The sequence below is a fragment of the Corylus avellana genome, chromosome ca10, assembly GCF_901000735.1.
Source record: "Corylus avellana chromosome ca10, CavTom2PMs-1.0".
Classification (NCBI taxonomy): domain Eukaryota; kingdom Viridiplantae; phylum Streptophyta; class Magnoliopsida; order Fagales; family Betulaceae; genus Corylus; species Corylus avellana.
The window spans coordinates 6,304,345-6,312,112 of record NC_081550.1 but is presented as its reverse complement, the minus strand read 5'-3'; the positions used below and the strand labels follow the sequence as shown (position 1 = coordinate 6,312,112).

At 36.2% G+C, this 7,768-nt stretch overlaps 1 pseudogene; it reads right to left on the bottom strand.

Annotated features, from left to right (window-relative positions):
* Positions 1-2,552: 2,552 nt before the first annotated feature.
* The window catches only part of LOC132163580 (threonine dehydratase 1 biosynthetic, chloroplastic-like), a 10,087-nt pseudogene continuing 4,871 nt past the window's right edge, over positions 2,553-7,768 (bottom strand).

The window sequence follows — 7,768 nt, the reverse complement described above, 5'->3', positions numbered from 1 at the left end:
AAAGAACAGGAGTATATAGAAATCAAAAGAAAAATCAGACATACCACAATATGTAGCTCTCAAAGACGGGCGACGGAACTCAGTAGCTCTCAAATTCACAAAAGGGTTTGCAGCTCTCAAATTCACTGAGGAGGCACAAGGCATGAAAAAATTTGTATATATATTGGTAATGTTGTAAATATGTGAAATATTTTGGATATTTTTGGCACTATGTTATTTTCATTAAACAAAAACTGCGGCGCACCTTTTCCATTTAAAGTGCGTTTGGTCAAAAGCCCCAAATTGGAGCTTGTGGCTAAACGCTCGGTTTAACGTTTGGGAGGACAAAAAGCTCTTTATTAAAAGAAACCCAAACGACCAATTTTTTCCTTGAAAGTGCTTTTTGGAACCTAAAAGCCCTTTTGGTGCTGTAAATCGCAATCTCAAACATGCACTTAGTATGTTTGGTTGAAAAATATTTTATGTATTTTTAGGTGTTAGCTGCGACCATAAATAATAGTCAACAAAAAATATTAAATGACTCTTTAATTTCTGTAAAATGATTTTCATTTTTTTTTTAAATCATAAATTATTTTTCGAGTTTGAGCATTTTATTCTTAATTCAACAGACCTACCCAGAATGTTGCAAGGACCCCACTAGGACGTCATCAGGACTCCTCGGAACTTGGTTGGGACCTGCTGAGACCCAACTAGGACATAGCCAAGACCCGATCAGTCCCTCTCTGGGACACCGTCAGGACACTGCCAGGAACTTTTTAGGATTTAGCTGAGCCGCCGCTCGGACTTTGCCAAGACTAGGTTGGGACATTGCAGGAACCCGATTGGGACCCCAGTGGGAACACGATTGGGATTCTCTAGGATCCGGCCAAGCCACCATTGGAACTTCGTCAGGACCTGGTCGGGACACCATTGGGACCCGATTGAAACCTCGTTGAACCCGGTCGGGACTCACAGTACTCGAACATGTCAATGCCAGGACTTGGTTGGGACATTATTGTAATTTAAATTTTAATATGATTGAATAATATATATATATTCCAATAAAAAAAAAAAATTTACATCAAAACGAATTCCAAATTAATTCAAGCTACACTTGGTGAGTGCTTGCGGCAGAATAATTGACAGCATTTATGTTACTAATTAGTTTTTGAATACATGTAAAAAATAAAATAATAAAAAAAATAAAAAAATTCTGCATGTGGTCAAGAAGTGTTGGACGGTTATTGTCCCACATTGAAAAAATGCAATAAAATCTCTTATTCTTTTTTCTTTCTAATCAAGTAGAGAAAGGGTTACAATTGATCGAAATATTGAAAATGGGTAGGCTTCCTTACAACAAATCCAAAAACGAAAATCAACATTGCAAGAAAACAGATCAAAGTAGGAAATGGGCCAAACAAATGACCCGGTCATCTTCAAGGGACTACACAAAACTGTTACTAAAGAAAAAAGAATATAGGAAGAGTCACGAACCTCAAGAGGTTCACTAACCCTAGTTACAAGTAAAAGAACCTTAAGATGTCCAAATCCATCTACACCGCCGCCGCGGAACTCCTTTAACCATAGGAAGGATGTCAACTAAGAAAGACACTCTCCAGAACCGAATCTGGAACCGAAGAGAATGGAATACTATCTCCGGTAGCACTAGTCTCCACAACAAAGAACCTTAAGAACAAAGAGAGACTAAAATCGACAAAACCCAAACAAAACAACAAGAAACACATGGAAAATAAAGACGAAGAAAAAAAAGGGAAAAACAAAACAAGTGGAAAAACAATAAAATAAATAAATAAAAATTGTACAAACAATAATGTTGGCGGTGGAGAAGGTGGAAGAGCGGCAAGAGAAGCTTGCTGATTGAGGCATGGGGAACATGTGCTGAAGCATGAACGACTGGAGGCGAAGCAGAAGGTAGTTGTGGGGAGCTGGGAGGCGATGAGGACGGTGGCCTGGTGTGTGAAGACCTAGGTCAATTGGAGGAAAGTATATCGGGTTTTAAAGAAAACTCATTTATGAACCATGGTAGATCCAGGTTGCAGGGTGGAGGACGGTGAGTGTCAAGTAGCAGGGAGCTAGACTAAGGAGGCAAGTGGCCTTGGGCAGCAAAGTAGTGGACGGCGGAAAGTGGTGAAAAAACACTGTTAAAGGGCAAAAATGAAATAGGAAAGTCACGAGAACACCGACTAGGGAGAAAAAATGAGAGAGGAGGAGCGAACGAGAAAGAACCATTCCTCCTTCCCAAACAAACACAACCAGTGGTAAAAAGCCTCACAAAGGATTCACGTTTTCTCTACATAGAGAGAAGGAAGAGCTTCTCTCACTAGAGAGAAGCCGTAAATTTATCTTTTTATGTATAAGTGATTGCACTTGGCATAATCAATGCCGAGTTTGGTAATGCCTATTACCTCATTTGCGATAATTGATAAAGGATAATAACCATAATAACCTTGTTGATAAAAATAATAATCGTATGATGCAAATGCGGATGCGAATACCCCTAGTGGTGTCCTGATGGAGTTACCCAATAGGAAAAGCTTGCTGAACACCAAAACAGGAACAACAATCACATCTGAGTTTCTCCAAAGACAAAAATAAGTTACCAACTCTTGGAGATCCAACGAAATGAAAAAGTAGAAGTATACACAAATATTACATGTATTTTATGTAAAGCGCACAAATATTACATGCTAAGCACCAACTCGGGCTTCATCTCATCTCAAGCTTCATCTCATCTGAAGCTCCATCTTCATCTTTTGATTCTTGTCACAATTTTATTCTACTGATTTCATTCGTTGGTGCCTTCTCTTTATACAGCAGCTCAGATTTATTAGCGAGACATATAGTGGCGCCCTTTTAAAGCAGGACAATGATCCTCTCCATTTCATTTGAAATGGATAGTATATAAATCATGGTCAGGATCTAAAATTAGTGCATCTAACGGTATACATGATACTATATTATTTTAAACTTTATAAAAAACGAGTCAACATTAACATCATGTACACCGTTAGATGCACCAACTTTAAATCCTGACTATGAAATGGAGGTGTGACATCTACTAGTGCATCAACAGTGGCAAAGCTTCATCCCTGATTCAAATGCATAAGCATATCCTAGACTATTGGCCAAAGCCTTGAATTCATCCATCTCGGAGCTTACAACTTGGAGACCCATTAATACATTTCCACCACTCTCACCCTGGTAAAGAGGCAAAACACAATGTAACCCTTAGCAATAAGCTCAAACTAAAAAAATATAATTTCTTTAGGCTATTCTTCCATATAAATTATAGCAAAAAACAATGATAGTTAAAGGCCAGAAAATCAAAAGATCATTTTCAAGAAAATTATCAAAATAAATTTGGCTTTTGCATAATTGGGAATTCACAGTGCTAGTAGAGAATTGAGCACAACCTGTCCTCCGTAATTGAGCATGCTAATATTCCAACGGGCACTTAACGCATCTAGTAATTTCATCAGAGCACCTGGCCTCTTGGGGATGACAAACCAACAGAGAATCTCATTCTCAATGCTTGATCGATCACCCGACTGAAAAATATCCCAAAAGAGTGGAATCATAACCAGTACCTATTTAATGACAAACTGAAGATAACTGAAGGAAGAAGGGGAAGGGAAAAGAAAAAAGGAAGAAATATTCTCTATTAACTGCTCAATCTTTGAATATGCATTATTTCATAAAATTTTCTGTTTCGGTATATTTCTAACACTTGCATTATTGCATTACAAAGGAAAGTCATGAAATTAAAGCTATGGAATCTTATGAGAGGTCAATATTGCAGTGCAGTCCCATGATCGAGGTCTTAATAATTCAATTCTTCTCTTATAACTTGTTAGCAACTAAGCTAAAAGTGAAGTGAAAAGAAACATAAAAATTGTTAGAATATTAATTAAATTATTAAATTCACTATCATTTATCATGGTGTCAAAGTAGAGATTTTGAGTTCAAACAATATCTGTAATTCACCTCCCATTCAATAATATTTCACAATTGAAGTCATATAAGATTAAATAATGGAAGCTTATAAGAGGTCAATCTTCTAGAACTCTAAATAATTTTATTCTTCTCCTATAACTTGTTCACAAGTAAGCTAAAAGTAAAAGCGAAAAGAAATATGATCATTGTTAGAATATCAATTAAATAATTAAACTTATATTTTTTTATGAGCTTAAACTTTTTGAACAACAAACAATTTATTATGGTATTAAAGCAAAGATCTTAATTTATGCAGCATTCGAATGTGTTAGATTAAAGTACACGATTTTTAAATTTGATGTTTGAATTATCTTCAAACAAGGTTCAAGCAAAACTCTATGGTCTAAACATTTTCAACTTACCATCTGATCATGTATCAAACAGGCTTCAAATGATGCTCTCGATTTTGCAATTTTTAGTTTACCGTTCAAATGATTATCGAACTTGCTTCGAAGAAAGAGTTCAACATTGGAAACCCAAGTAGTACCGGTCGAACACGCATGAATAGAGTGTGAAAACTAAATCTTTTAAGCTAAAAACTTCATTATTCATATAGCCCCATAACTTCTATCATCCTAGATTATGTGTAGTCCATACTAGCCACCTTAGGCGAAGGTACTAGGCATCTAAGTCACTTACCACCCAAAAATGGTTGAGATATTCAAGTTTGAGACAATGTCATTGGAGTGATGCATTAACTCTTTATTAACAAGTGACATAACTCTTTTAAACTTAAATTAGTGTTTTTGTCCACAGAATGTGCCATGCCAACACAACGTAGGTACGTAATAAAACCAACAATAATATTTGTTTTGAGGATGATTGTCATAAAAAACAAAATGATGATCTTAGTTTCAGAAAATCCAGTGGAAGAAACACTAAGAATAGAATTGGCTTACTGCACGTAGAAAAAGTACTCTGTGGGCATACCAATGGACAAAACTCTTTGAACTTTTTGCACTTCTCTGGAACAAATGTTGCAAGGACAGACTCATGCCGCCTACCAACATCAGCAAGTTGGGATACCAACCTTAGTCCATCAAAGTTCATGTTCGCTCCACTGGTTATTGCTACAACATTTTCACCTTTCAGTCCATAATATTTGCAATATGCTTCTGCTCCAGCAATGGCAAGGGCCCCCGCCGGTTCAAGTACGGCTCGCTTTTCCTCAAACATGTCCTGCAGCAAAAAGTCCAATTACAATTTTAGCACTCAAATTACTATAGTGTCTTGCCAAAGTTCCATAGAAAGAATTAGCGTGCTTAATTACCCACTCTTTTCTTTTTCTGGATATCGAAAGCCAGAAATGACTCCATATTATATGATTAAGCAGGTCAAATTACAAATTGAAGCATGATATACTGCAAGCATACAAATCAAAATATTCAGGTTATGATCTTTCTAGTGCCATAATCTAACTAAACTATAAGGGTCTGCAATTTTCTTAATAAAATGCCCATTTAAGATGGCTTCTGACAAGGACTCTTTTGTGGCCCTAAGAATCAGATGTAGTCTTAACACTTTAGTGTGCACATTTAATTTTCATTTTTTTATATTTTTTATCCAACTGAAGAGAAAATTTTCTTTGTTTCATTGGCTTTAAGAGAAATAATGAGAATACTAATTGATTCATACAGTGGGAATCAATTGTTTACTCCATTATTAGTGAAACAGAAATTTGAGAGTCAGAGGATCCAAATATCAGATAGAATTGGAAAAGGACACTGATAAACTATATAAGTAGAGACTCAGCAAGTAACCTTTTCTTCTTGATTCTTACTCCTGGTTGTTGTATGAGTCATCTTGTCCAGTAGTATTAACCATCGAACAGTAAAATATTGTTCCAAAAGCAAGCCACAAAGCACACAGCAATTCTTATGAGCTGCGCTCAACAATTGTTTGGGCCTCATCATGTACTAGGCAAGTATTGGATGTTCAACTTACTTTTTAAAACCTTGAATTTGGTTTAGGTATCAAGCATGGTGGCCTGCGTTATATATATATATATATATATATATGTGTGTGTGTGTGTGCGCGCGCGTGCATGTGTGGAAAACTACATTTACTCCCTCTAACTACCACCCTAGGGAGGGACTATTGGACCCATCTACCTTGAGCAAGTTGACTCAACACCCTAGGCTACCCAGGGCAGTTGGGCCCCACAGCCTGCTCACTTGGACTGCCCAAATTTCTATGCATTTGGGACAACTTAATTGTAGTGGATCATCATCTCGTAATTAGATGGGAGTAAATGTTGTTCCCTATATATACATATAGGAATTTCACTAACATTAAATGGAAACAGCCAAGACTATTCCATGTACGGTAAAATCAAAGGCCTCTGTGATGCAAGGTTCCGAGCTAAAAGTATGAAGAGAGACTCACCTTTATTGATGCACAGATAGCATCTTGGCTGACAAGAACTACTCCATCAATGAGCTCTCTGCATAACCGAAGAGTTTCATTTCCAACCACATCCACAGCTACTCCATCTGCAAATTTTCCTATTTTATCTAGCATAATTCTCTGCCGATGATATAAAGATAGTGCCATTGAGTTTGCGTCATATGGCTCCACCCCAATGATCTTGACCTACATGATAGATGTATGCTGGTAGTGCTAATTATGGTTTTACGCAAATGTAACCAGAAGATTTACACACTGGTTAAATAAACATTGTGAAATGCAAAGCACAGAAAGTGGAACAAAAAACTGAATAAGTAAAAAGGAAAAATTGCAAAATTAGTCTACGGGGTTTGAGATTATGACAAATAACTCTTTAAGGTTACAAAACTGACAAATAACTCCATGTGATATGCCTGTGTAATAAATAACTCCCTTAGTACAAATTCCAATACAAATTCCGGTCATTTTTCAGTCTGTGTCATTATGAAATTATACATTTACTCTCAAACAAATTATAAAAGACTAAAATAAAAGAAGGGGGGAAAAACATAAAAGAATAGAAAAATGGGCACTTATGGGGTGGTTTGGCCACCTCCTCTAGCTGGTCTAGGGGTGGCCAAACCATCACCATAGTTAACACCCATTTTTCTTTTTCTTTTTCTTTTTCTTTTTCTAATACTTTTTTTAGGGTAAATGTGTAATTTCATCATGGCCCCAGCAGAAAAAAATGTCCAAATTTGTACCAAGGAAGTTATTTGTTACATAGGCACACCACAAGAAGTTATTTGTCACCTATTTGTACAACCTCAAATCCCAGGACCAATTTTACAATTTTTCCTAACAATGGACTCTGAGAATTTGTTCGTTGATACCATAAACTCAGTACACCTAATCAACAAATAAAATGAAAAATAGAATTATAGAAAAAGAAAGATGGGATTTCATTCCAACTTGGATGAGATTTGAAGCAGAAAACAGTTCATTAAACTTAACATGCACTCCGATTGAATCACACTATGAAACAGATAAATGAATCATCAAATTAATTTCACACTATATGTTACCAGCCTCCTACTTATTTAGCCATCATGTTTGATATTAGTACATCCATAGAATAAAAACTTTTAATCTGTACACCCAATTCTTAAAGCATAGCAGAAAACTTGAGACAGTCCATATGCTGAATTCCGGGAATACTTTCTTTTTCCCAGACTTAAGATATCATTGCATCCATAAGGCAAAAGGGCAGACTTAAGATATCATTGCATCTTAAAGAAATTTTTCCATAAAGTTACATTTCTATTTCAAAAATGTTCCATACCCTTATTCAGCTTCAATAACATCCATACTTCCAAACAATGCGCTCAAA